Source organism: Balaenoptera borealis (genome assembly GCF_965194805.1).
Source record: "Balaenoptera borealis genome assembly, chromosome: 1".
Classification (NCBI taxonomy): Eukaryota; Metazoa; Chordata; class Mammalia; order Artiodactyla; family Balaenopteridae; genus Balaenoptera; species Balaenoptera borealis.
The window spans coordinates 132,239,839-132,267,563 of NC_138860.1; the positions used below are offsets into that span (position 1 = coordinate 132,239,839).

The 27,725-nt window shown below is 38.4% G+C and overlaps 1 protein-coding gene and 1 long non-coding RNA gene across 2 annotated transcripts in view; one reads left to right on the plus strand and one right to left on the minus strand.

Moving 5' to 3' along the window:
- The window catches only part of NEGR1 (neuronal growth regulator 1), a 930,286-nt gene that overhangs the window by 389,024 nt on the left and 513,537 nt on the right, over positions 1–27,725 (plus strand). The window lies entirely within an intron of this gene.
- LOC309613513 lies at positions 15,736–27,423 on the minus strand. The gene is made up of 2 exons (XR_014235769.1): positions 24,192–27,423; positions 15,736–16,778 (listed from the first exon to the last, which is right to left on the minus strand). It is a non-coding gene; the product is annotated as an uncharacterized lncRNA (long non-coding RNA).

Genomic DNA, 27,725 nt, shown 5'->3' on the forward strand with positions numbered 1-27,725 from the left:
ACAGCAGTTTAGGACAAAGCCCTCAGACTGCCTCCACTCTGTTTTATTCAATCTCTATTTATACCTGTGGGGGAGATTAAGATTATATATAGGAACCCCAATTTTGGACCTACTTTAAAACACAAAGAAGTGATAAAGACCCAAAGCATATATTCTTAATATTTTTAGTTGGGAAACAAATAATAAACCACCCAAAATAAGAATGGTTCCTTAACATAATTATGTTTCATTATCCCAGCCAAAGAACCTTTAGCTTTAAGGGATGTAACTTTATAGTATACTTATCAATAGTTGTAAAACATATTACGTTAAAAATTATTATTTTAATTGCCATATAATTGACATATAACATTATATTAGTTTCAGGAATGCAACATAATGATTTCATATTTGTATATATTGTAAATGATCACCGCAATAAGCCTAGTTAGCATTGGTCGCCATACATAGTTACAAATTTTCTTTTTCCTTGTGAGAAGAACTTTAAGATCTACTCTCTTAGCAACTTTCAAATATACAATCCAGTATTATTAACTGTAATCACTGTTGATTTGCAACCTTGGGAGTTCCTCTGGTGAAATCCCAGACTGTGTCACCGTACACAGAGGGCGAGGAAAGACCTAAGAAAGAGGCAGACCATTTCAGATTGGTAGGTGGCAGCTTTAAGAAACAAGGAAGCTTATATATGAGGCTTGTCTTGAGTGATCACAAGATGAGTAGACCTCCAAACCGACCCGCCAGAATCTTAAAAGTTTATATAGAGGCCTTAACAGGGTTCAGTCATGTATTCAGTTCAGATGGTCCTAACAACACATTGCTCTCTCAAGGCTGCATCCTGGAAACGTCTCCTAGAATGGAAAGGGTGGGCAGAACATACAGGACGGGGGGAGGGGGAGAGGAACCTCAGATTGCCTGAGTCCAGCCCAAGGGTCAACCTGTTGTCATGTCCTTTCCATGACCTCTTCCAGCAGTCACCGTGCGGTACATTATATCCCCATGACTTATTTACTTTAAGCTGGAATTTTATACTTTTTAATCCCCTTCACCTATTTTACCTTTCTTCTCCCCCAGCCACCAATCTGTTCTCTGAATTTATGAGCTCACTTTTGTTGTTGTTGATTTTAGGGGAAAAAAATCACCAAAAATGAACTTAGTTTTTGTACAGGATCCATATCTCTATTTCATTAACTTGATAACAGAGATAAATATCTAAGATCACCTTATATGTGATGATTAAATATATTATCTGCTTATAAGAAAATATTAATCCTTTACTCTCTAAAATTAGGTAACAAGTGATATCAAATAATTGAGATCAAAGTTACATGGGTAGGGGTGTACATACTCTTTGTCTTTCCCTCTTCAGGGAATTCCTACCTATTCTACCATAAATCATTTTTTGCTTACCCCAATTCACATTATGGAAAAGATCCTGTGGGTGGCAACATTCACTGAGTCTGTGCAGACTAATCAGTACCTGAATATACCAATCACTGGTTCAAAGACCGATTAAGTAGGAGAAATGATATAAATAAGGTTGTATTAGTTCTTGCAGATTCTTCCCACAGTGATGTACTAGTAACAGTGGAACCTTACCTAACCCCTCCCCCCCCCCCATTTTTCTATTTATGTTGGTCTGAACTATACAGACTTGTACATTTGTAATTTAGGAAGAAAATAATTTATAAGCTTTTTGGAGCATATCCCTCATTAGTTACTAGGACTGTCATTGTATTCCCCAGATAGTTTATCCAATGGAAACATTTAATCTGTTAATATATATGAGGCAATAGTATTGATGTCCAGAAAGATAATGGTTTGGTATCTAAACAGTTTAGAAATATTATGCCTAATTTGTGAAATTTGGAAAGAATAAATCCTTCAGGTGTCATTTGTGATCTAGACTTCAGCTAAATTATTCACTCAAACATACCTTCACAGAAAAACTCAGGTCCACTCATCTGAACTTAATATGAGCTAGGCCTTTTTAGGCAGTAAAATAATGCCTAAACTTTTAAAATTAATGTATTTTTCAGGTGGACTATTTCATTTTTCATTTCAGACAATCCAGTCTGACTAGAAATGCTATAGTTACATGGCACTGCATATTAGGCCAGCTTCTAGGAAAGCATTACCTCACTTTTATTTGTGCGTGTATTGACATTGATTAGGTTATTGGTGTAACTATTAGAGTTCATAAGAAATAAAGTTAAGTGAACTAATTTTTAGTGAACTTCTCTTTTGAATATTAGTACTTCTTACAGAATGAACATTTTCTTCTCTTCTAAATATTCTTTTTTTTCTTTTATAGTCTTTAGAAAAGATTATTGGCCATTACTTTTCTGCAATTGAGATAAAAGCATTAGCAGAAAGAGAAGGTAGATTTCATTAAATAGTATTTTTCTTTGAAAAAGATTTTCTCTGTTAAGCGTAGTGATCATATATTCCTAACCAAAATTTAGTATATGAAGTTATATATATATTGTTTAATACAAGAGATGTATTAGAACAGTATTGTAGATCAAAACTGTGCAAAATCCAAAATACTGCCTACTGTACACAGGGGATTAATAAGTTGGTGATATTTTCTTATAAACTTGCAATATGCTGTCCTTTGTGAATGAGAGAGAGATGGGAAAGTGCAAAAAAAAAATATTTATAGATATTGCATACTGTTGAATTCCATCTGAACCACCCGTTCTTCCTATAGAAGGAATTTCATGAAAACTACTGCTGAACTTTGTGAATTGGTAACAACAAGAGGAACAGTGTTAAAATTTAAATAAACATCTTTTTTACTAGTGAATTGTGCCAGCAAGGAAGGTTCTACTTCAGTACATCTGTTCTACACATGACTTGGATCAGTTTTTGAGGGCTGGCAGAAGAGGGACAAGGAAATCTCAAAAAGTTGTATAGTTTGTGGTCAGTGTTGCTGAGGAGCAATTCTGCTTTCCTTTGTCCTTCTCATAAAGGTTTAAGTTTTGAATCATGTTAGCAAGTATTAAGTAAAAGGATACCTGAGAATGGGATGTATAAGAAGAGGAACAATATTTATTGCTCATTTTGAGACTGAGTAAATCAGTATTTCTGGTTTGGGTAACATAGAGTTAAAAATGCAATTTGAAACTATTTTAAAATAGTTAACCCTTTAAGCAAGATTTGCTGCCCTTTAAAAGTCCCTTCAGTGATTGATGTGTATTCATTCTGGTTCTTGAAACACATAGTTTGATAAGTATCTCAAGGCTCAGACTGATCATATTTTTATTTTCTTGGTAATTCTGTTTTGGATTTGTGTGTTGTATTTCAGAACAGTTATATTTGTTGCCTATCTTAGCGTATCTTTATTTTTTCCTAAAAAAAACAAAGAAAACAACTGTGTATGTAATACCTGTCAAATCCCAGTGCAATGTACACCATCAGTATGAAAATCTCTCTATAAATAAAAGATTACCAAGCTTTAGCTGGTCCACTTATTTTGAGAAACCCTGCAAAGAAAATCAAAGTCTGGTGAAATAATTTGTCTTCTCCTAGGAAGTCATTACAATAGGATTTGATCTATGAAATAATTTTACTGTTTTCTTCTCCAAATTATGTGTACAATTACTACCAAGACAATTAGGATTTTACCATTTTCATTAACTAAATTCTGAATGACATACCCCTTGTAACCTTTATGTAGGATAAAGATAAAATTTAGCAGAGGAGAAAATTTGAATCTGCTAATGATATTGTTTATCTTATGATTTGTAGCAGAACAATAAGAATTAATTATGTTTAGTGCCAAGAGGAAAATGGGCACAATTAAGACTGGTGACAAAGTTCAGTTTGCAGAATCAGCGTCACTCTATGTCCAGACTCCTCTCTGCCCCATACCACTTCCCTCCCATTCCTTCAGCATTCCTTTAGTGATCTAGTAAGAGCAGTAGAGAGACACAGGAAAGGTGGATCGTGCACCTGCACTAAGCTGTCAGAGCTTACTAACCCACATTAGTAGGTTTGAATCTAGACCAATGGTTCTTAAACATTTTGTGTTCATTAACCTATTTGAAAATCTGATGAAACCTGCAGACCTGGTCTACAGAAAGTATACATACCCTCTACATTTTACAGACTTCGTTATGTGAGCAGAATGCTCATGGACCCCCTAAATTTATCCATGGACTCTAATTAGAACCTCAGTTTACTCCTTGAGGGTGAGGACTGGGTCTTAATCCTTTTTGACTCCCAAACATCCAAGACAGTGCCTGACAAATATTAGGGACTCAATAGAGACTTATTGGTTGTACATGTGTATGTACTTCTTTCTCCCTGGCTTCATGCCAATCACTTTGCTTAAGCTATGACTTAATGTATTGGTGCTATCTTTAGGGCATAACACCAAGAATGCTGACATAACAGGAAAAATTTTAAATTAAAAGGATTAGTTAGGCATTCATGACTTAGGTTGCTTATTTTTTTTTTTTTTTAATTTATTTATTTATTTTTAGCTGTGTTGGGTCTTCGTTTCTGTGCGAGGGCTTTCTCTAGTTGCGGCGAGCGGGGGCCACTTTTCATTGCGGTGCACGTGCTTCACACTATCGCGGCCTCTCTTGTTGCGGAGCACAGGCTCCAGACGCGCAGGCTCAGCAGTTGTGGCTCACGGGCCCAGTCGCTCCGCGGCATGTGGGATCTTCCCAGACCAGGGCTCGAACCCGTGTCCCCAGAATTGGCAGGCAGATTCTCAACCACTGCGCCACCAGGGAAGCCCAGGTTGCTTATTTTTATTCCAGGTCATAGCACCCTTATCCTCTGCTAATCCCCATGTTTTCACAAATGCAGAATAGTGATTGCATATTGTAGTGAAAAAATAATAAATGGGATACCAGCATTTTACAAAAAAAATACATTTTCTCCTAGCAATGTTATTCTGAGAATAAAAATATACTTTATATGGGACAGAGTTACTACAAAGATTATAGGCAAGGGTTCCTAATGCCAAACCCAGGTAAGGGGCTAACATTTTTTAAACTTTTTTTTTTTTTTTTTTTTTTAAATGTGATGGAACTGCACTTTTTTTTTTTTTTTTTTTAATTTTATTTTTATTTTTTTTGGCTGTGTTGGTCTTCGTTTGTGTGCAAGGGCTTCCTCTAGTTGCGGCAAGCGGGGGTCACTCTTCATCGCGGTGCGCGGGCCTCTCACTGTTGTGGCCTCTCTTGTTGCAGAGCACAGGCTCCAGACGCACAGGCTCAGTAGTTGTGGCTCACGGGCCCAGTTGCTCCGCAGCATGTGGGATCTTCCCAGACCAGGGCTCGAACCCGTGTCCCCTGCATTGGCAGGCGGATTCTCAACCACTGCGCCACCAGGGAAGCCCAGGGGCTAACATTTTAAAAGGGCCAAGAATAACACAATTAGAATTTCCTCTCAGGTATTTCACTTATTCTTTCAGATACTGATTTGAGCAAGTGGGTGTGAGGATGTGTTTTAAAATGGTATGTTGAAGACTTGAGGAAGGAGAGATTTCAGAGCTATTTGTCAGTGCAAAGTTAACACATGTGTATTGTTTTCATCTGCTTAGGACCCTACCTTGTAAAAGGTAGTCTGTTTTAAAAAGACATCTAGGATTAACTCAGTTTAATTTTAAAAAAATGCTTGGGCAGTCCCACTTTAATTCAATACCCCACTTTAATTCAATACCTACTGTGTACAAATAACTTTGCTAAAAATTGCACATGTATTCTTCCTTGTGGTAAGCAAAATAATGGTCCCCAAAGATGACCATGTCTCAAGGGGCATTAAGATTGCAAATCAGCTGACCTTAAAATAAGGACATTATTTTGGATTATCCAGATGGGTCCAAAGAAATCATGAAAGTGCTTAAAAGTGAAAGAGTGAGGCAGAAGAAGAGAATCAAAGGGAGACATGACTGTGGAAGTGGATCACAGTGATGGAATATGAGAAGTACTCAAGCCACCACTGCTGGCTTTAAAGATAGAGGAAGGGGATCATGAGCAAGGGAATATGGGGACCCTCTAGAAGCTGGAAAAGGTAAGGAAGTGGATCATCCCCTAGAGACTCCAGAAGAAAACACAGCTCTGCCAACACCTCAATTTTCACTAAGAGACACTTATTTCGGACATCTAACCTGTAGAATTATAAGATAAATTTGTGTTGTTTTAAGCCACTCTTTGTGGTAATTTGTTATGGCAGCAAATAGAAAAGTAATACACACACACATACACACACACACTCTCTGTCTCTCTCTCTCAAAAATATAAAATACTTTCATACCTATCTAGAACAGGGTTTCCCAACCTTGGCACTATTGACATTTTGGATCATATGAGTGTGTGTGTGTGTGTGTGTATGCGTATGAGGTGGAGGGAAAGAAATTTTCTGTATATTGTGAAATATTTAAGAGCATCCCCGGCTACTATATACTGAATATTTGTGACCCCCCCCAAAATTCATATATTGAAACCTAATGCCCAAAGTTATGATATTAGGACATGGGGCCTTGGGGAGGTGCTTAGGTCACACCTTAGGATGGAGCCCTCAAGAATGGAATTAATGTTCATATAAGAGAGATCCCAAAAAGATCCCTCCCCCTTTCTACCATGTGAGGTTACAGTGAAGAGACAGCCATCTAAGAAGTGAGCTCTCACCAGACACCCAATCTGCCGGTGTCATGGTTTTGGACTTCCCAGCCTACAGAACTGTGAGAAATGAATAGTTGCTTTTGGTAAGCCACCCAGTTTATGATATTTTCTGACGGCAGCCCGAATAGACTTACTACACTGGCCTCAGCACCTAAGACACTAGTAGCATTCTCTGGTTGTGACACTCCAAAGTATCTCTAGATATTAACAAACATCTGCTGGGGTAAAAATCACCCCAGGTTGAGAACCACTGGACTAGTAGAAAAGACAGTCACAAGCTTTAATTCTCCACTGTGTGGCAGGTTGTAACAAGTTCCATGAAAGTACGGATCTTATCTCTGAAAGCCCTACCCTTAGTGAATACAATAGGGACGGTCATGTAATTGGGGCTAAAATAAATATTTAATAAATGATAGAATGAATGAGTGAAGCCCTTTAAGAATACAAGCCAGCCAATAACCAGACAAAATTCTTCTGAATTTTTTTCTTATTCAGTAATTATTTGGGTTATATCTCCCTTTGAAACTAGTTAAAACCAATATTCTCCTACGTAGTCTAGTGTGGCATAGGTGTTGGATTGACCTCAGGTGATATCCAGCTCTTATATTTATAAAATATATGAAGTTGGTTCTAAGTGACACCATCTCTTTAAGACTCAATTTCATTCGCTGAGAAGTGAAAAATAATACCCAACATTCTGGATGACTGTGAAAATTAAAAAAAAAAAAAGATATATAAGAAATTTCTCAAAGTGTCTGATTCAGAGTAGGTATTCAAAAGATTTTACCTTCTTTTTTCAGTGAGCTAATAATGTACAGATAGATTCTTTCCTCTTTTTTCCTTTGAATTGGGATGTAATTGAGATTGTTCTCATTGATTTCAAGTGATTTTTATTTAAGAATTAGACAATGACGTTGATCTGTAAAATACTGGTAAAATTAATTACTCTTCCTTCCTGTGGAGAAAATCCATGTGAAAAGATGTAATAAATTTATACCAATGTCAGGGTTTTGAGCTACAGTAATTGGAAAAATATTCTACGTTAAGGAAAAAAAAACTACTACCTAATATGAAAGAAACGATATGGTGGCAGTCATTTTGCCTATTTGATCTCAGAGCCATTCTTTGCAACTCTTTTGCTGTGTTTTGTATCATGGGGTTGGCTGAACCCCACGGTTCAGGCTTCTGTGTTTTCTAGCAACATTCACCCAGTGAGAGACACTGGCAAGAGTTGGGACCAAAGGGAGCAGTCAGACTATTTTGCTGTCTCATTGCCCCAGGTCTTTCTCCTCCTTGGCTCCAGCTTCCCTTGGACAGCCCATCCTCCCACTGGCACAGCTCACACCAGGCAGTCCCCTGCTGTAGATCTAGCTCCTGATGAACAATCCCCACCTCTGGTATCTGGTAATGATACCTGCCTTTAGGAGTATTAGTGGCTTCTTGTTACAAATCTCTGAATTGCCTCATCTTCATATACTTTGTCGTCTTAGCCCTTCATTACCTGTGTAAACAGTTCCCTGTATTAAACCCCTTTTATTTGAAATACTTAGATTGGTTCCTGTTTTCCTCACTGGATCCTGACTGATACAGATTTTTTCCTGTAATGTCAAGTGTTTCCTACTTGTAAGTACTCTTAAGAAGTATGTTTTAAGCTCTACCATCTATATAGGTAACCGTTTTATATAATGATAATTACCTCTTTACCTTCTGGAAAAATATATATCTATATATAATTCCTGAGTATAAAAAGCAAATTTAAAAACAAATTGTAAAATTAATTACACATATATTGGGATCTCAGATTTACTAAACTAATTATCAAAAAGTAAGATAAATTAGAGAGAAAAGCTAAAAGTATGCGTAATTATTAAATGCTGGCATTTATGTGAGCCTTGGGCTTCTCTTTATTAGCTCTCTGGGTGCAATCATCATTAACATTTCAGTTGCATCTTTAATGAATATTAGAACTACAAATACACAGTGGCATGAGTGGTAACGGCAGTCTTTTATTATCCACACAGACTGCAACTTTAAGAAAAATAACTTAAAGAGAGGCTGTAGAGCTGTGGTTGTATATTTACCCTGGGAGCTATGAGCTGTCCAGCAGTATTCCGGGCCTTGATCTTTACAGCTGCATCTATGCCTTGTGGGAAAACTAATGAAAAGCAATTTGGGGCTCTTTCCCAGTAAACCAGTTACCTGACTTTGGACACTAAGTCTAATGCAACCAAGGCATATTCTTTAAATTTTTGCCTTTGGCCGAGCATTGTTCTAGGAGTTAGGAAAACAAAACAAAGTTCTACAAATAAGAATTAGCTTTTCCCTTCAAGGAACTTACAAACCAGTGGGACGATACTGAGGTATCGCCCCACTGAGGTATGAGGTAAATGAGTGCCCTGAAGTTAGACAGGAGCTGGGACAGATGTATATGCAGGGTACATATGAAAGAAGTAGTCCTCTTTTTGTGGAGGGGCATAGCTAACTTTTGTAGTGAAACGGTTGGTGGGGAGAGGGGCTTGAGGTTTGATTACAAGGCAGGAAATAATGGTTAGCTATAGGAAACTACTTGGAAGTTACTCTTAGTATGCATAATAAATCATTCGGAGCTAAATGAGATGCTACTTCAAGACCCAACAAGTGCTGAAGAAGCAGTTAGAAGTAGGATACCACGTTGCCTTGTTCCATAAAATGAAGTGAGGGTTGGGGGAATGCGCAGTTTGAAAACAAGACCAGCTCTTCAGATTAGGAGAATGGCTCCATTAGAGCATTGCCATAACACATCCTTTAGAAGTGCTGCTGACAAAGAAATGCTCAAGTGTGCAGCTCGTGAGAGATCAAGATGCTGCTGGAGGTTGTTTGAGCATGTGAGAAGCAATGGGACTCTTGGGGAGCAGCTGTAGGAGGCTGTAATTGCTGGGCTTAACTGCTGACTGGAGCTATTCATTGCCGAGAGGAGCAGCTGTCACGAGTTTCAGCAGGGAGCCCTGGGGAGCCACGGCTGGGAGGCTGGGAACTTCCTCAGATTAAGAAGCTGCCACAGGAAACAGCACTTGTGAGTGTCATCATAGGGAACTTTAGAGTTATCCATCCAGCTCCACCATCTCGGCAGTTGGCAATGTTGGAAACACAGTCTTACATATATAAAGAAATGATGAAAGATTGACAAGATTGACAAAATAGGTTTGAGATTTTTAAATAACAGGTTTCTTCAAACTCTGCCACAGGCTTCCTTGGCCGACATGGTATGACTTTTTGTTGTCGTTTGTTTGTTTATTGAGGAACATTTTTACCCTAGAGAGTAGCTATTATACTGGCCAAAACAAGGTGATACAATTGTAAATTGAGGGATTCTTTAACCTTAGGACCCCTAATAGTATATGTGAAATTTGGTATTTTTTGATTTTTACCCTGGGAAGAGTGACTATCATTTTTATCCTGTTCTCAAAGTTCCTGACACTAAAATAGGTTAAGATTTTTTTTGCGTTAAGAAGACAGAAAAGGTCAGCCAATGGAGAACTTGGTAACATCTGTCAACAACTTAACCACAAAAGGCACTATTGTTTAGCTGATGAATTTATGCAATCATCATGTTGAACAGTGTCTAGCATTACTATGAGGATTCCCTCTTGAAATGTGTGGGATAATATACCACATTAGGTGCATCAGTGATTGAATTTCATCTTTTTGGCTTAGTATATAGGCTGAGCCAAAAAGGCTCAGTAAAATGGGGGAAATAGAAGCAGAATAACAGATTTAAAATTTTTTATTTGGATGGAACAAAATTCTGGTGTAAGGACCTGAGAAAGAAAATCCAGTTGGAAAACTATTATGATGGTCCACACCTGAATGAGCCTCTGAGAACTAGTGTCGATACCATGGAAATGGAAGAAGGGTAGGGAGGTGGAGATGTTTACCTTGTAAGTGTGACCACTTTGATTTCTAAATTTTAATATATCTAATTATATTTTTGTTTTGTTACAATCTTATAGTGTTGTTGAAAATCACTCCACTTAGAAAATCATTCCATTTAGAAAAATTCCACGTAGATTGAGCCACATGGTAGTCAGTTATCCTGGCTTTAATAGATACTTCATTGCTGTGGGTTTTAATCGATAAACTTGACCTTCAGTCTTTGCCTGTTATACAATCTGTTCTGAGCAAACAATGAAATGAAGTGAAGTGAGTCAGGCTTTGAGTATATTAGTGAATTGGGGTTTGAGTGACCAAGCATGAGATGTCAGAATAACAACACAAAGGAGAAAATGCAGTTTTTTAGGTTCGGCATACCATACTCTCTTTTATAAAAAGAGCATTTTAACAGAACAGCTATGTGTAGTTTTCAAAGTAACATAAATCTACCCTTGAAGTGCCTGACCTCCTAAAGAGTCCTGGAAATAGTTACTCTAAGTCTGCTCTGGACGAATATAAATTGCCCTCAAAGGTATTTATTTAGCTGATGAAGACACCTTGCAGAGCATTTGAACAGTTATTTGAAGGCAGAAAACATTCCACGGCTCATCCATCTCTCGTGGAGAGTTGTCAGCTTTGCAGACCTTGGAGTGTTTTTCCCATCTCCAAAGGAGACACTGCCCCACTTTCTGAGACTTGGCATGTGGTTGGGATTACTGCGAGGCTTTTGAGCTTGCAGTTCACACAGCCCACTTGTCTTTGACAGTATGATATGTTCCTCTTTTAACTCCGCAGTACACAGCAGTGAGGTCTCTCTTAAAGGCAACCTAACTGAATCTGTGCTTTCTGAAGTGTGGTTTGTTATCCACGTTGGCTGCTGCCAAAATATGATATGACTTACTTTTCGCATTTGCATGTAGTTGAAAAATTGGCGTGGCCTTATCAAGGTTAAAAGGAGGGTATGTATGAATCCCTGGACCTTTTGAATTCACAGAAAGTTTTCGGAACGTACTTAAGGCTTAAAATATGGAGTTAATCAAATGGGAAGACCTATATATTTCAGAAGCAAAATTATCTCTTATTTTGTCCCTTCAAGATAAGTGAAGGGGTTAGACTTCTGGTCCATCACCTTCTGAAAGAACAAGAGTTATTTGTTATACTTACTATTAAAATGTTATGTTACCATTCAAAGAAAACTAACTATACCAGTTTGATTTAATGTGCTTCATAATTTTTCAGTTCTGTCCTTGTCTGACTGCAGTACTTAATATTCCATATCACCAGCATAAAGTGATATTTACGAGTAGCCATAGGGCCCAGGTGCTGTGCACTTTGCCAAGAGTGGCCACGGTCCTCTCTGACTACTACATAAAACCAAGAACATTGGCACAGCAAGAGCTATAGCGGGCATATGCATATACATGAAACACTGAGAAGAAAATGTTACACCGACCTCCAACTTTCTCTGTTTCCTGGACTGCTGTTGTCAATCAAATAATCAAAAATTACCTATCACATACATCCCCTTTGCCTGAGCCCAGTGAAAACATTGCATGTGACTGAATAAAACCCTAGGCCTATCATTTAGAATAGTCTGTCTAATGAAAAGAACTGTGTATTTGGGATTGAAGCATTTCCGGGTTTTGGTATTTTGACCTGATGATTCTACACGTATTCTTCACATTTTCAGTGTTTCATGAAGAATGAGTACTTTTTAAGGATGTCCATACTACCTTGAACTTTGCCACCAAATTGGTTGTTGCTTATTATCCTGATGGTTAGTAAGAAGAATATAAGACACTTTGTTTCTAATAAGACTCATTATGCTTTTCACCTTATACTTTATTTGATTTTACAAATTACAAAATTAACAAGGACTTATGAGAACATCAAATAGTATAAAACAAGCTTTTAAATATATGATTAGAGTTTGAAGCTCTCTCTCTAGGAAGCAGTATGGCCAGAATGGCAAACAAACCCCTCACTGCCTGCTTCCCCCAATGCAACCGTCCCTTCTGTCCCCTTCTCTTCTTTGTCCACCCTTACCCTATGGGAGTACTGACTATCTTGCTGTGCCCTTAAAGAACCTTGGTGTTTCACACCTCTGCATTTTTGTTCTCTCTTGAGCCCTCTAAGCAGAATTAATCACCCCTTCTCTGAGTCCTCTTTGACCCTTTCCACCCTTCTGTCATAGCCCATTATTGCTTAATATATCTGTGTTTCTGGCTAAAATGTAAACCACATGAGGATAGGCAATGTGTTTTATTTATAGTTCTCAATGAATATGTTCATAATGAATTAATTTATGCTGTCAAGATATTCCTGGTGAATTTAAGCTTCTTGCATCTTTGCAGAAAGAATTCGGAGACAAGACAGGGAGGTTAAGAAAGTAAGGTGAGAATTTATTTAAGCAAGAATATGCTCTCAGAGGGAGAGCGGGCAGACAGGCGAGTAGCTGCTGCCCTGGGTTTCTTTGGCAAGCCTGTTATGAGGGGCACACAAATGAAGGGGCAGAATATTCACTGGGGAAGGAGGAGTTTGGGGATTGTATTCGCTGATTTTCCCAGCTCTATCCTCCAGAGGGGAGGAGGGATTTTTGTTCTTATTGAACTTAGATCACAAGTGTCATGGTGTCGGTGCATAATGGGTACTTCTTATCTGCAAGGCTAATTTTATTATAATGAGAGCATAATGAGCAATAGGTTACGTTCCGATGCAGGAGATTCTCACCTTTCCCCACCTTTCTTTTTCTGCCTCTCACTTATCACCCCAAATGTGTGGTTTCTTGTCAGTCTGGAGGTTCCTGCTTTTCTTTGCCCACGGACGCTGCTGTTTACAGGATGCGTGATTTCCTGCCACCGGGCCCCTGCCCCCATTGCTCTGCTCATACCTAGCTACATGCCTGCCTTAACAATAACTGATACGAATCAGCTAATAGAACCATGCTTTGTAGAGAAAATGGCTTCTCCAGCATTTTGGTGCCATTCCATGCGCGTACACAGTGGAAAGGGGTAAAATGTTAGACAGGTGGACCTGAACCTGGGTCTTGGCTCTGCCTCTTAGTATCTGTGTGAACTCAGGACTGAGATACTTAATCCCTAGATTTACTTTAAGAATTAAAAGATGGAATGTGTTGTGTACTGGACACAGAGGCAGTACTCAATAAACTGTTATAAATCACTGTTATTACTATTTGTAATGAAATTCTTTTAAAAGATTTATATGTGCATTTATAGTCAGTTGAAAAGATCAGTGATTCATTTCAACTCCTCAGTTTCTCCTCGTTTTTGTCCCTCTAACTTCTTATTTAATAGATGTATTGAATTTCATTATAATAATTATTAGCTTCCTGTTCCTCTAATTTACTGTTTTTCTATTTCTTTTATTTTGGAGGGGGATGACAGCACAACACAGAAAATTGCGTACACCAAGCCAGCCATTTTTCAAATTTGTAATGACAAAAAGGCTTCTTGTCAGACCTAAATGTGTTAAAATGACACCCAGCCATGTTGCTTATTAGAACTAATGAGATACTTGCCAACCTTTTTATTTTAGACCAGTCATCTCCCGGCCTGACAAACAAAACAATTAGAAAAATATATTTCATTGTTTGGCCTCTAACTTTCATAACGACAGACTAATTGTAGACCATGTTGTTGGAAAAACTTTTGTTGTCAACTAAAGGAAACAAAGAAAAGCTTGACAGCAGCCAAAAAGTCTTTTATATACAAAATGGTAAACATTACCAATAGCCAAAATAAGAACACAAGAACAAATAAATCCATCAATTAAAATAGGTGGTAATAGGCACTGATTTCCTAGTAAAATTATGTCAGCATGGGTTTCTATGTGGAACTACTCAAAAGGGAGGCACAATTATTTCACAGTTATTTCTTACTTATAACATAAGTAAGAAACAAGGAGAAAGAGAGACAGTGAGTGAAAGGGAAAGAGATAGAGATTACATTGACTGTGGTAGTTCCCAACTCCTACCCTCCATCAGGAGGCCATGCGAAGGAAGCACTGTATCTTTCCATAGGACCAAATACTGTAGTGCTGTAGTGCTTGGATGCTTGTATAAAATCCTGGGAAGAATAAATTAACACCCATAAGTTTCCATAGGAAAGACAGAGAGGCTTACATTAATGGTAAATGAGAGTAAAAGCACCAAACTTAAAATCATATGAAAAGTGGGATGATCAGATGAATGGCAGTAATTTAGAGCATCTGGTTTTCATTGCCTATACCTACACCATCTCATCAGCAGATGTCCCACAGTCTTGAGAAGTTATAGGTGAAAAGGGGATAAAAAACATAGTATAGTGTATTACAAGCACATGTTTACTTAATATATAAAGATCCTGAACCTCTATAGATTCATTTTTTTCATGAATTTCCAAAAGTTCTGATTAATGGGGAGAAACTATGTACCTGTTTCTATTTGCTTGGTTTAGTTTCTTCTTTTGTTAAGTCGTCAGATTTCCTTATGAATATTATTTTTATATACTCGTGTCTCCTGAGAGGCAGCCTACAGAGATGTTATGACTTTGTTGGCATACGTTGGAAATTCAGGAGCAAGTGGTATTTACAGTTAATTTATCCATTCACAGCAACAAGGTTGTGCCTCACTTACTTCTTCTGTGAAATATAGGTGGAAGAAAAAATGGGGGAAAGAAAACCAAAAAGGATTAAGTTGATCGTGCATTAACGTAACAATCACCTAAATTTTTATTGTTTAAGTAAAGGATGGGTGAAGTATATCTATGGTGACACTGGCCCCAGGGTCCTGTCTTTTTTTTTTTTTTTTTGAAGTATAGTTGATTTACAATGTTGTGTTAGTTTCAGGGTCCTGTCTTCATGGGTGCTCTGCCAGTATGTTCTGATAGGATACAGATAGTAATGTGAGTTGGATCTGAAAGAGTTAATTCTCACTCAGGTTTGGTATCTCAGAATCATATCCTAGGTTGACCATAAACTCTGGTCTCAAAAGCCAGAAATATCTCGCAATCTTCTCATATTGTTGAAATTAGAATGTCTTTGTTTTAAATTTAGCATTTGTTATGTTAATGGAGAGGATGTTGGTATTGTGATCAACTCTTCAAAGAGAAATTTATACCACTGAGGGATTAGAGACATGCTGGGAAAAATATCCTTTGTCTTGCATACACCAAGGGGTATACTTATTTCTCAGTGTTTTTTTTTTTTTTTTTTCTCCTTTTCTTCAGAAGAAACACTTTGTGTTACTAAGGTTTGCAACCATGTGTTAATGACTGTAAAATAATGAAATTCAGGAATGGCAGCCCTATTTTTTTTCTTTTGTGTGTATGTGCCATCCATTCCTTTGTTATAAAAGATTAGAAAGTGCTGAACAACTAGAAAGAAAATAATTGGAAATGAAATCAGGATAAAATGAATAGAAAAAATTCTCATCAGTTGATGAAGGCATGTCATTTGGCATTGGAACTTCTTTCAGTTTTAACATATTGTCTCATTCCTTCAAAAGCTAACCTCTAAGATTGAGAAATCCAAAAATAAGAACAAAACGGGCATATCATGCAAAAAAATATGGGTTTAGAAGTGACATCATGCAGACCTCTCTTCTTGTCCATTGTAAACAAGAGTAGAAAATGTAATGCAGAAAAGGATTGCTTCTATATTTTACTAAATATAAGAGAGGCTAGAAATATTTGAATTTAGAGTATAGAGTATACCTTTAATATTATTCAAACTTATATGAGGATTCCCTCCAGAGACTTGTACTGAATCACATGTATCAAACAATTATAATTAGTGCTCAAGATACATCAGAGAAAGAGAAAATTATTTTAAAGAATAAAAGTGGAAATTTTTACAATGTATAGGAAAATATTCAATCTAATAGTAACTACATGTCTATAAATATACCTGCATATATGTATGTATTAAGAATATATTGGAGGGAATATGGTAGACCAGATCATTTCCTAAAATGTATTCTTTGGAGCAATGGTTCTAAACCTTTTTCCGTAGTAAAAGGGATTTGAGTAAGTTTAAATACTGTACTCCCCTCTAAAACATACTCATAGTAAAAGTACATAGAATTCTCTAGGAGCAATTTTTTTATTGTAGCATCTGTGGTAGTTAAAATAATGGCCTCCAAAGTTGACTATGTCTTAATCCCTGGAACCTGTGAATATGTTACCTTTCATGGGAAAGGAGAGTTAAGGTTGAGGACAGAATTAAAGTTATTATCACCTGAATTTTTTTTTTTTTTTAAACATCTTTATTGAAGTATAATTGCCTTACAATGGTGTGTTAGCTTCTGCTTTATAACAAAGTGAATCAGTTATACATATACAATATGTTCCCATTTCTCTTCCCTCTTGCATCTCCCTCCCTCCCACCCTCCCCATCCTACCCCTCTAGGTGGTCACAAAGCACCGAGCTGATCTCCCTGTGCTATGCGGCTGCTTCCCACTAGCTATCTATTTTACATTTGGTAGTGGATATATGTCCATGACACTCTCTCACCCTGTCACATCTCACCCCTCCCCCTACCCATATCCTCAAGTCCATTCTTTAGTAGCTCTGTGTCTTTATTCCCATCTTGCCACTAGGTTCTTCATGACCTTTTTTTTTTTTTTCCCCTTAGATTCCATATATATGTGTTAGCATACTGTATTTGTTTTTCTCTTTCTGACTTACTTCACTCTGTATGACAGACTCTAACTCCATCCACCTCATTACAAATACCTCCATTTCATTTCTTTTTATGGCTGAGTAATATTCCATTGTATATATGTGCCACATCTTCTTTATCCATTCATCTGTCGATGGACATTTAGGTTGCTTCCATGTCCTGGCTATTGTAAATAGAGCTGCAATGAACATTTTGGTACATGACTCTTTTTGACCTATGGTTTTCTCAGGGTATATGCCCAGTATTGGGATTGCTGGATCGTATGGTAGTTCTATTTTTAGTTTTTTAAGGAACCTCCATACTGTTCTCCATAGTGGCTGTATCAATTTACATTCCCACCAACAGTGCAAGAGGGTTCCCTTTCCTCCACACCCTCTCCAGCATTTATTGTTTCTAGATTTTTTGATGATGGCCATTCTGACCGGTGTGAGATGATATCTCATTGTAGTTTTGATTTGCATTTCTCTAATGATTAATGATGTTGAGCATTCTTTCATGTGTCTGTAGGCCATCTGTATATCTTCTTTGGAGAAATGTCTATTTAGGTCTTCTGCCCATTTTTGGATTGGGTTGTTCGTTTTTTTGTTATTGAGCTGCATGAGCTGCTTGTAAATCTTGGAGATTAATCCTTTGTCAGTTGCTTCATTTGCCAATATTTTCTCCCATTCTGATGGTTGTCTTTTGGTCTTGTTTATGGTTTCCTTTGCTGTGCAAAAGATTTTAAGTTTCATTAGGTCCCATTTGTTTATTTGTGTTCTTATTTCCATTTTTCTGGGAGCTGGGTCAAAAAGAATCTTGCTGTGATGTATGTCATAGAGTGTTCTGCCTATGTTTTCCTCTAAGAGTTTGATAGTGTCTGCCCTTACACTTAGGTCTTTAATCCGTTTTGAGTTTATTTTTGTGCATGGTGTCAGGGAGTGTTCTAATTTCATACTTTTACATGTACCTGTCCAATTTTCCCAGCACCACTTATTGAAGAGGCTGTCTTTTCTCCACTGTATATGCTTGCCTCCTTTATCAAAGATAAGGTGACCATATGTGTGTGGGTTTATCTCTGGGCTTTCTATCCTGTTCCATTGATCTATATTTCTGTTTTTGTGCCAGTACCAAACTGTCTTGATTACTGAAGCTTTGTAATATAGTCTGAAGTCAGGGAGCCTGATTCCCCCAGCTCCATTTTTCGTTCTCAAGATTGCTTTGGCTATTCGGGGTCTTTTGTGTTTCCATACAAATTGTGAAATTTTTTGTTCTAGTTCTGTGAAAAATGCCAGTGGTAGTTTGATAGGGATTGCATTGAATCTGTAGATTGCTTTGGGTAGTAGAGTCATTTTCACAATGTTGATTCTTCCAATCCAAGAACATGGTATATCTCTCCATCTATTTGTATCATCTTTAATTTCTTTCATCAGTGTCTTATAATTTTCTGCATACAGGTCTTGTGTCTCCTTAGGTAGGTTTATTCCTAGATATTTTATTCTTTTTGCTGCAATGGTAAACGGGAGTGTTTTCTTAATTTCACTTTCAGATTTTTTGTCATTAGTGTATAGAAATGCAAGAGATTTCTGTGCATTAATTTTGTATCCTGCTACTTTACCAAATTCATTGATTAGCTCTAGGAGTTTTCTGGTAGCATCCTTAGGATTCTCTATGTATAGTATCATGTCATCTGCACATAGTGACAGCTTTACTTCTTCTTTTCCGATTTGGATTCCTTTTATTTCTTTGTCTTCTCTGATTGCTGTGGCTAACACTTCCAAAACTATGTTGAATAATAGTGGTGAGAGTGGGCAACCTTGTCTTGTTCCTGATCTTAGTAGAAATGGTTTCAGTTTTTCACCATTGAGGACAATGTTGGCTGTGGGTTTGTCATATATGGCCTTTATTATGTTGAGGAAAGTTCCCTCTATGCCTACTTTCTGCAGGGCTTTTATCATAAATGGGTGTTGAATTTTGTCGAAAGCTTTCTCTGCATCTATTGAGATGATCATATGGTTTTTCTCCTTCAATTTGTTAATATGGTGTATCACATTGATTGATTTGCGTATATTGAAGAATCCTTGCATTCCTGGGATAAACCCCACTTGATCATGGTGTATGATCCTTTTAATGTGCTGTTGGATTCTGTTTGCTAGAATTTTGTTGAGGATTTTTGCATCTATGTTCATCAGTGATATTGGCCTGTAGTTTTCTTTCTTTGTGACATCTTTGTCTGGTTTTGGTATCAGGGTGATGGTGGCCTCGTAGAATGAGTTTGGGAGTGTTCCTCCCTCTGCAATATTTTGGAAGAGTTTGAGAAGGATAGGTGTTAGCTCTTCTCTAAATGTTTGATAGAATTCACCTGTGAAGCCATCTGGTCCTGGGCTTTTGTTTGTTGGAAGGTTTTTAATCACAGTTTCAATTTCAGTGCTTGTGATTGGTCTGTTCATATTTTCTATTTCTTCCTGGTTCAGTCTCAGCAGTTTGTGCATTTCTAAGAATCTGTCCATTTCTTCCAGGTTGTCCATTTTATTGGCATAGAGTTGCTTGTAGTAATCTCTCATGATCGTTTGTATTTCTGCAGTGTCAGTGGTTACTTCTCCTTTTTCACTTCTAATTCTATTGATCTGAGTCTTCTCCCTTTTTCTCTTGATGAGTCTGGCTAATGGTTTATCAATTTTGTTTATCTTCTCAAAGAACCAGCTTTTAGTTTCATTGATTTTTGCTATTGTTTCCTTCATTTCTTTTTCATTTATTTCTGACCTGATCTTTATAATTTCTTTCCTTCTGCTAGCTTTGGGGTTTTTTTGTTCTTCTTTCTCTAATTGCTTTAGGTGCAAGGTTAGGTTGTTTATTCGAGATGTTTCCTGTTTCTTGAGGTAGGCTTGTATTGCTATAAACTTCCCTCTTAGCACTGCTTTTGCTGCGTCCCATAGGTTTTGGGTCGTCGTATCTCCATTGTCATTTGTTTCTAGGTATTTTTTGATTTCCCCTTTGATTTCTTCAGTAATCACTTCGTTATTAAGTAATGTATTGTGTAGCCTCCATGTGTTTGTATTTTTTACAGATCTTTTCCTGTAATTGATATCTAGTCTCATAGCGTTGTGGTCGGAAAAGATACTTGATACGATTTCAATTTTCTTAAATTTACCAAGGCTTGATTTGTGACCCAAGATATGATCTATCCTGGAGAATGTTCCATGAGCACTTGAGAAAAATGTGTATTCTGTTGTTTTTGGGTGGAATGTCCTATAAATGTCGATTAAGTCCATCTTGTTTAATGTATCATTTAAAGCTTGTGTTTCCTTATTTATTTTCATTTTGGATGATCTGTCCATTGGTGAAAGTGGGGTGTTAAAGTCTCCTACTATGATTGTGTTGCTGTCGATTTCCCCTTTTATGGCTGTTAGTATTTGCCTTATGTATTGAGGTGTTCCTATGTTGGTTGCATAAATATTTACAATTGTTATACCTTCCTCTTGGATCGATCCCTTGATCATTATATAGTGTCCTTCTTTGTCTCTTATAATAGTCTTTATTTTAAAGTCTATTTTGTCTGATACGAGAATTGCTACTCCAGCTTTCTTTTGATTTCCATTTGCATGGAATATCTTTTTCCATCCCCTCACTTTCAGTCTGTATGTGTCTCTAGTTCTGAAGTGGGTCTCTTGTAGACAGCATATATTTGGGTCTTGTTTTTGTATCCATTCAGCCAGCCTGTGTCTTTTGGTGGGAGCATTTAATCCCTTTACATTCAAGGTAATTATCGATATGTATGTTCCTATTCCCATTCTCTTAAATGTTTTGGGTTTATTATTGTAGGTGTTTTCCTTCTCTTGTGTTTCTTGCCTAGAGAAGTTCCTTTAGCATTTGTTGTAAAGCTGGTTTGGTGGTGCTGAACTCTCTCAGCTTTTGCTTGTCTGTAAAGGTTTTAATTTCTCCATCGAATCTGAATGAGATCCTTGCTGGGTAGAGTAATCTTGGTTGTAGGTTTTTCTCCTTCATCACTTTAAGTATATCCTGCCACTCCCTTCTGGCTTGCAGAGTTTCTGCTGAAAGATCAGATGTTAACCTTATGGGGATTCCCTTGTGGGTTATTTGTTGTTTTTCCCTTGCTGCCTTTAATAAGTTTTCCTTATATTTAATTTTTGACAGTTTGATTAATATGTGTCTTGGCGTGTTTCTCCTTGGGTTTATCCTGTATGGGACTCTCTGTGCTTCCAGGACTTGATTAACTATTTCCTTTCCCATATTAGGGAAGTTTTCAACTATAATCTCTTCAAATATTTTCTCAGTCCCTTTCTTTTTCTCTTCTTCTTCTGGGACCCCTATAATTCGAATGTTGGTGCGTTTAATGCTGTCCCAGAGGTCTCTGAGACTGTCCTCAGTTCTTTTCATTCTTTTTTCTTTATCCTGCTCTGTAGTAGTTATTTCCACTATTTTATCTTCCAGGTCACTTATCCTTTCTTCTGCCTCAGTTATTCTGCTATTGATCCCATCTAGAGTATTTTTAATTTCATTTATTGTGTTTTTCATCATTGCTTGGTTCCTCTTTAGTTCTTCTACGTCCTTGTTAAATGTTTCTTGCATTTTGTCTATTCTATTTCCAAGATTTTGGATCATCCTTACTATCATTATTCTGAATTCTTTTTCAGGTAGACTACCTATTTCCTCTTCATTTGTTAAGTCTGGTGTGTTTTGACCCTGCTCCTTCATCTGCTGTGTGGTTCTCTGTCTTCTCATTTTGCTTATCTTACTGTGTTTGGGGTCTCCTTTTCACAGGCTGCAGGTTTGTAGTTCCCGTTGTTTTTGGTATCTGTCCCCAGTGGCTAAGGTTGGTTCAGTGGGTTGTGTAGGCTTCCTGGTGGAGGGAACTAGTGCCTGAGCTCTGGAGGATGAGGCTGGATCTTGTCTTTCTGGTGGGCACGTCCACGTCTGGTGGTGTGTTTTGGGGTGTCTGTGGCCTTATTATGATTTTAGGCAGCCTCTCTGCTAATGGATGGGGCCGTGTTCCTGTCTTGCTAGTTGTTTGGCATAGGGTGTCCAGCACTGTAGCTTGCTGGTCGTTGAGTGAAGCTGGTTCTTGATGTTGAGATGGAGATCTCTGAGAGATTTTTGCCGTTTGGTATTACGTGGAGCTGGGAGGTCTCTTGTGGACCAGTGTCCTGAAGTTGGCTCTCCCACCTCAGAGGCACGGCCCTGATGCCTGGCTGGAGCACCAAGAGCCTTTCGTCCACACGGCTCAGAGTAAAAGGGAGAAAAAATAGAAAGAAAGAAAGAGGCTATAATATAGTGAAGTAAAATAAAGCTATTGTAAAGCAAAGCTATACAGACAAAATCTCACCCAGAAGCATATACATATACACTCACAAAAAAAAGGAAAAGGGGAAAAATTAATATATCCTGCTCCCAAAGTCCACCTCCTGAATTTGGGATGATTCGTTGTCTATTCAGGTATTCAACAGATGCAGGCACATCAAGTTGTTTGTGGAGTTTTAATCCGCTGCTTCTGAGGCTGCTGGGAGAGATTTCCCCTTCTCTTCCCTGTTCACACAGCTCCTGGGGTTCAGCTTTGGATTTGGACCCGCCTCTGCGTGTAGGTCGCCTGAGGGCGTCTATTCCCCGCCCAGACAGGACGGGGTTAAAGGAGCAGCTGCTTCGGGGGCTCTGGCTCACCCAGGCCACGGGGAGGGAGGGGTACAGAGGAGGCGGGGCGAGCCTGCGGCGTCAGAGGCCGGCGTGACGTTGCACCAGCCTGAGGTGTGCAGTGCGTTCTCCTGGGGAAGTTGTCCCCGGATCACGGGACCCTGGCAGTGGCGGGCTGCACAGGCTACCGGGAGGGGCGGTGTGGAGAGTGACCTGTGCTCACACACAGGCTTTTTGGAGGTGGCAGCAGCAGCCCCAGCGTCTCACACCCGTCTCTGGGGTCCGCGCTGATCGCCGCGGCTCGCGCCCTTCTCTGGAGTTCGTTTAGGCGGCGCTCTGAATCCCCTCTCCTTGCGCGCAGCTAAACAAAGAGGCAAGAAAAAGTCTCTTGCCTCTTCGGCAACTGCAGACTTTTTCCCGGTCTCCCTCCCAGCCAGCTGTGGTGCGCTAACCCCTTCAGGCTGTGTTCAGGCCACCAGCCCCAGTCCTCTCCCTGCGATCCGACCTAAGCCCGAGCCTCAGCTCCCAGCCCCGCCCACCCCGGCGGGTGAGCAGACAAGCCTCTTGGGCTGGTGAGTGCTGCTTGGCGCCGAGCCTCTGTGCGGGAGTCTCTCGGTTTTTTCCTCTGCGCCCCTGTTGCTATGGGGTCTGCGCTGATAGCCGCGGCTCGCGCCCTTCTCTGGAGTTCGTTTAGGCGGCACTCTGAATCCCCTCTCCTCGCGCACCAGGAAACAAAGAGGGAAGAAAAAGTCTCTTGACTCTTCAGCAGCTGCAGACTTTTTCCCGGACTCCCTCCCGGCTAGCTGTGGCGCACTAACCCCTTCAGGCTGTGTTCACGCCGCCAACCCCAGTCCTCTCCCTGCGATCCGACCGAAGCCCGAGCCTCAGCTCCAAGCCCCGCCCGCCCCGGCCGGTGAGCAGACAAGCCTCTCGGGCTGGTGAGTGCTGGTTGGCACCGCTCCTCCGTGCGGGAACCTCTCCGCTTTGCCCTCCGCACCCCTGTGGCTGCGCTCTCCTCCGTGGCTCCGAAGCTTCCCCCCTCTGCCACCCGCAGTCTCTGCCCGCGAAGGGGCTCCTAGTGTGTGGAAACCTTTCCTCCTTCACAGCTCCCTCCCACTGGTGCAGGTGCCGTCCCTTTTCTTTTGTCTCTGTTATTTCTTTTTTCTTTTGCCCTACCCAAGTACGGGGGGAGTTTCTTGCCTTTTGGGAGGTCTGACGTTTTCTGCCAGCGTTCAGTGGGTGTTCTGTAGGAGCAGTTCCACGTGTAGATATATTTCTACTATATCTGTGGGAAGGAAGGTGATCTCCGCGTCTTACTCTTCCGCCATCTTCTCTCCTCCTATCACCTGAATTTAAAATAGAAAGATTACTCTAGGGATTATCTGGGTAAGTTCAGTGTAATCACAAGGACCCATAAAACTGGAAGAGAAAGATAGAAAATGAGGTCAGAAAAACTTCATGTGAGAAAGACTGACCTGGTTTTGAATTTAAAGAAAGAAGCCATGAGCCAACGAATAGGAGGATAATCTAGAAGTTGCCAAAAACAAGAAAATGCATTCACTGCTAGAGCTAGAATGCAACCATGCCTACACTTTGATTTTAGCCCCTAAGCCCGGTGCTAGACTTCTGACCTACAGAAATGTAAGATAATAAATTTGTGTTGTTTCAAGCCATAAAGATTCTGGTAACTTCTTTCAGTAGCCATAGGCAACTAAAATACTAGCTATGGCTGTTTGAGTGATTACTATATGCCAGACACCATGCTAAATGCTTAATATCCATTATATTATATTTAATCAATCCAAAAGGCAATAGAATGTTACAATTATCCCTATTTTATGAACAAGGAAATTGGGGAGGAGCTAATGTAGGTTGGGCAAACTATGCAAAATAACACAAATAGGAATTATAAGAGCTGAGGCTCAAATTAAAGACTGACTACAACATTTATGCTTTAAATTTATTATTATTCAATTCAGTTTTTACCAAACTTGCTTGGCCCTAAACCTTTTCATTTCTCTCCCAGTGTAGCTGTTTATTTTGGGAAACCCTAGTACAGTAGAAAGAGAGTACACTTAAGACTAAAAGATCCTAATTCCAGCTTTGCTACTAAATACCCATATAACCTTCGCTAAGTAATCCTGGATTTCTTGGCCTCAATTCCTTCAGGTATTGATGTCCCCAGAACAGTGCCTGCTGTCCTGGGGTTTTGAATCCATTATTTAGCTTTATTCATGCCTACAGTTAAAAGTGTTTTGCGTCCATCATCTTACTGCATTACTTACAACAATTCCCTGAGGATCAATAAATAGGTATCATTATTCCCGTTTTACACATATAAAAACATTGCAATACAAAATTCTTACAAAATGCTTTATTTTCTATACCAATCTAAGCACTGATAAAAGCAATATATTGCCAGTCATCAGTGTATACTTTAATCAAAAACATTAAAGAAATGTAATTGACACACGTACTTTCTTAGTTTTCTTTTGTAACATGTTTGATGTGCTTATATCTGGAGAAGGAGTTCAATAAAAGATTACCAATAGAATGATATTTCTTTTACTTGGGTGATGCTAAACTTGGATTTTTTTTTTTTTTCTTTTTTTTTTAAAGCACTACAGGAAATTCTGGCTAGAAGTCAAGGCTCTAGAATAGCCTTAGATATGGTCACTTAACCTCCTCTAGAAGCTTATGATTTTGCCAGATAAATTGAACATAGCTTTGAATGTAATTGTATTTATTAATTGACTAGAATAGTAGGCAGAGCTGTAAAACAGAAATAGAATTGATTTCCAAATCAAATTACCTGGACTTCAATTTCTACTCTACCGTGATTAACATTGTTACCTTTAGTAGACAATTTCAAGTTATATAATCAATCAGGGTCAGTTTAATCATCTGTAAAATGAGTATAATCAGTGTTCTTTGAGCGTTCTCAGAACCTTATAGGTATCTAAGCATTTCATCTCATTACCCATATACCTATAAAACCGGTTTGGACTAAGAGCCTTTCCAAAGTTTTCTAGTATTTAAATGTTCATACTTCAATTTTAGCTGTTTGCCTATTTATCCACTGGATTCTAAGTGTCTTAAAAGTTGAGATGATGTCTTATTGAAAGTTTATCATCAGCATCTAGCATGTGGTCTGGCCTCCAATAGGCGCTTGTTAAATATTTGTTGAATACATGAGAATCTTCACTGAATATTACTTGGCTGACTTATAATGTCTGCTTTTGTGTAGTTACTTTTAAAAATCAGTGATGAGGAGAGAAACTTTTTTAAAAGATACAAGATGCACTGTCCTATTCCATCTGTTGATTTTTGTTTTAATTTTTTCCTTCTTTTTCTGTAAGCAACTAATCATGAACTGAATCTAACATTTAAGTAAATATCTATATTTTTATAGAGTCTATGCATAACCACAATGATGACTTTGATTAAACATGCTTAATATTTCTGATGTAATATTTACTGTCTTTTTGTGGTAAATAAATCTTTCAAACACCTCCTCAATATTAATATATCGATTCAATATTCATAGTGTTTGTGAAGCCTAATTTATTTTCCCAATCTGGCCTAGAGAGACAACATTTGGAACTAACAAGATAAACCTTATACAGATTTGTGTAAAGTGTAACAAAATAAATATTCAAAAGACTTCTAAAATCATGTAAAAACCCCTTTTCACTTAAAACTGACAATTCATTACTCTTAAATTGTGGATACTTGAGTGGGATGTCAGTTTCAGTTATAAAATTAACTCACTAGTGCCAGCCACTGTTATCATCTTGTCCTAGCTCAGAACAAAGAAAGCAAGACAGAAGAAATTTCTTTTGAATTTAGAAGTGGTTTGGTGAGATTAACCAAACAATAACAAAGCAATAAGAGTCAACAAACACAAGGAACATTAAAAAGCTATGTTTTATTCCAGGGTATATCTTTGAAGAAATGTATAATTGAATTTTCAGAATCATGCCCATTTTCTCCACACTCTTTTATTTCCAGTCTTATTTTGTCTGATTTGTGCAATACTTTACGAAAGAAAAACCACCAGCCATTTCAAATAGACTCCTGCAGATATGCCCTGCTATATGGCAGCATGAAGCAATGCCTTCTCTAAAGTGTACTCTCTGTAAATTGATCAGTGCATCTTTCTTCTTTAGGATTGTGCCCACTGAGCACTGTTGCAAAGACTTAATTGTTTTGAAAGCTTCACAAGCAATCCAAAGGGAATTCTCCAAGTACCTCCCCTAGCAAGAGTCCTTAAACTTCAATTAATACTATTGGGAGTTCCATGTTTAAAAACTTGAGTGCTTTCAAATGATTTGCCCTTTGTCAACATTGTTAAACTTTACACTATTTTAAGAACATATGTGTATTTAAGAAATAAGGGAAGATAAGTCAGCTTATTTCCTTAGAGTTAAGAAAAGAAGAGAAATAGAAATTGTCCCAAAATTCTTTAGGGTCTACTTTGGTAACAATGAATAACACATGCATTAGTTTGGAATCAAGAGAAGTAATGATTTAGACGCTGCTCTGAGGGATTAATAACTGTGACAATTGATTACACAGATTTAAAAGAATAGATTTTGTACATGGAAGAGGTTTTAGAAATCAACTATCTCAATTTACAGATAAGGGCACTGAGACCCACTGGAGTTGAATGGTTTCGGAAGCTCATAGAGATAGTAACAGAGGGAGTCACGTAGACATGTGTTTAAAATCTGTTTCTTTCCTAGTTGGAGGACTTCTCAGAGCCTCCTTTCTTCAGCCTTTTGAGGTGAGTTGTGTACCTTCTGATGTTCAGCCCTTAAGACATTTAAGCATCAGGCTGGGTTCCTGTCAAAGGTGAAGTGTTCATCTCATTAATTCCT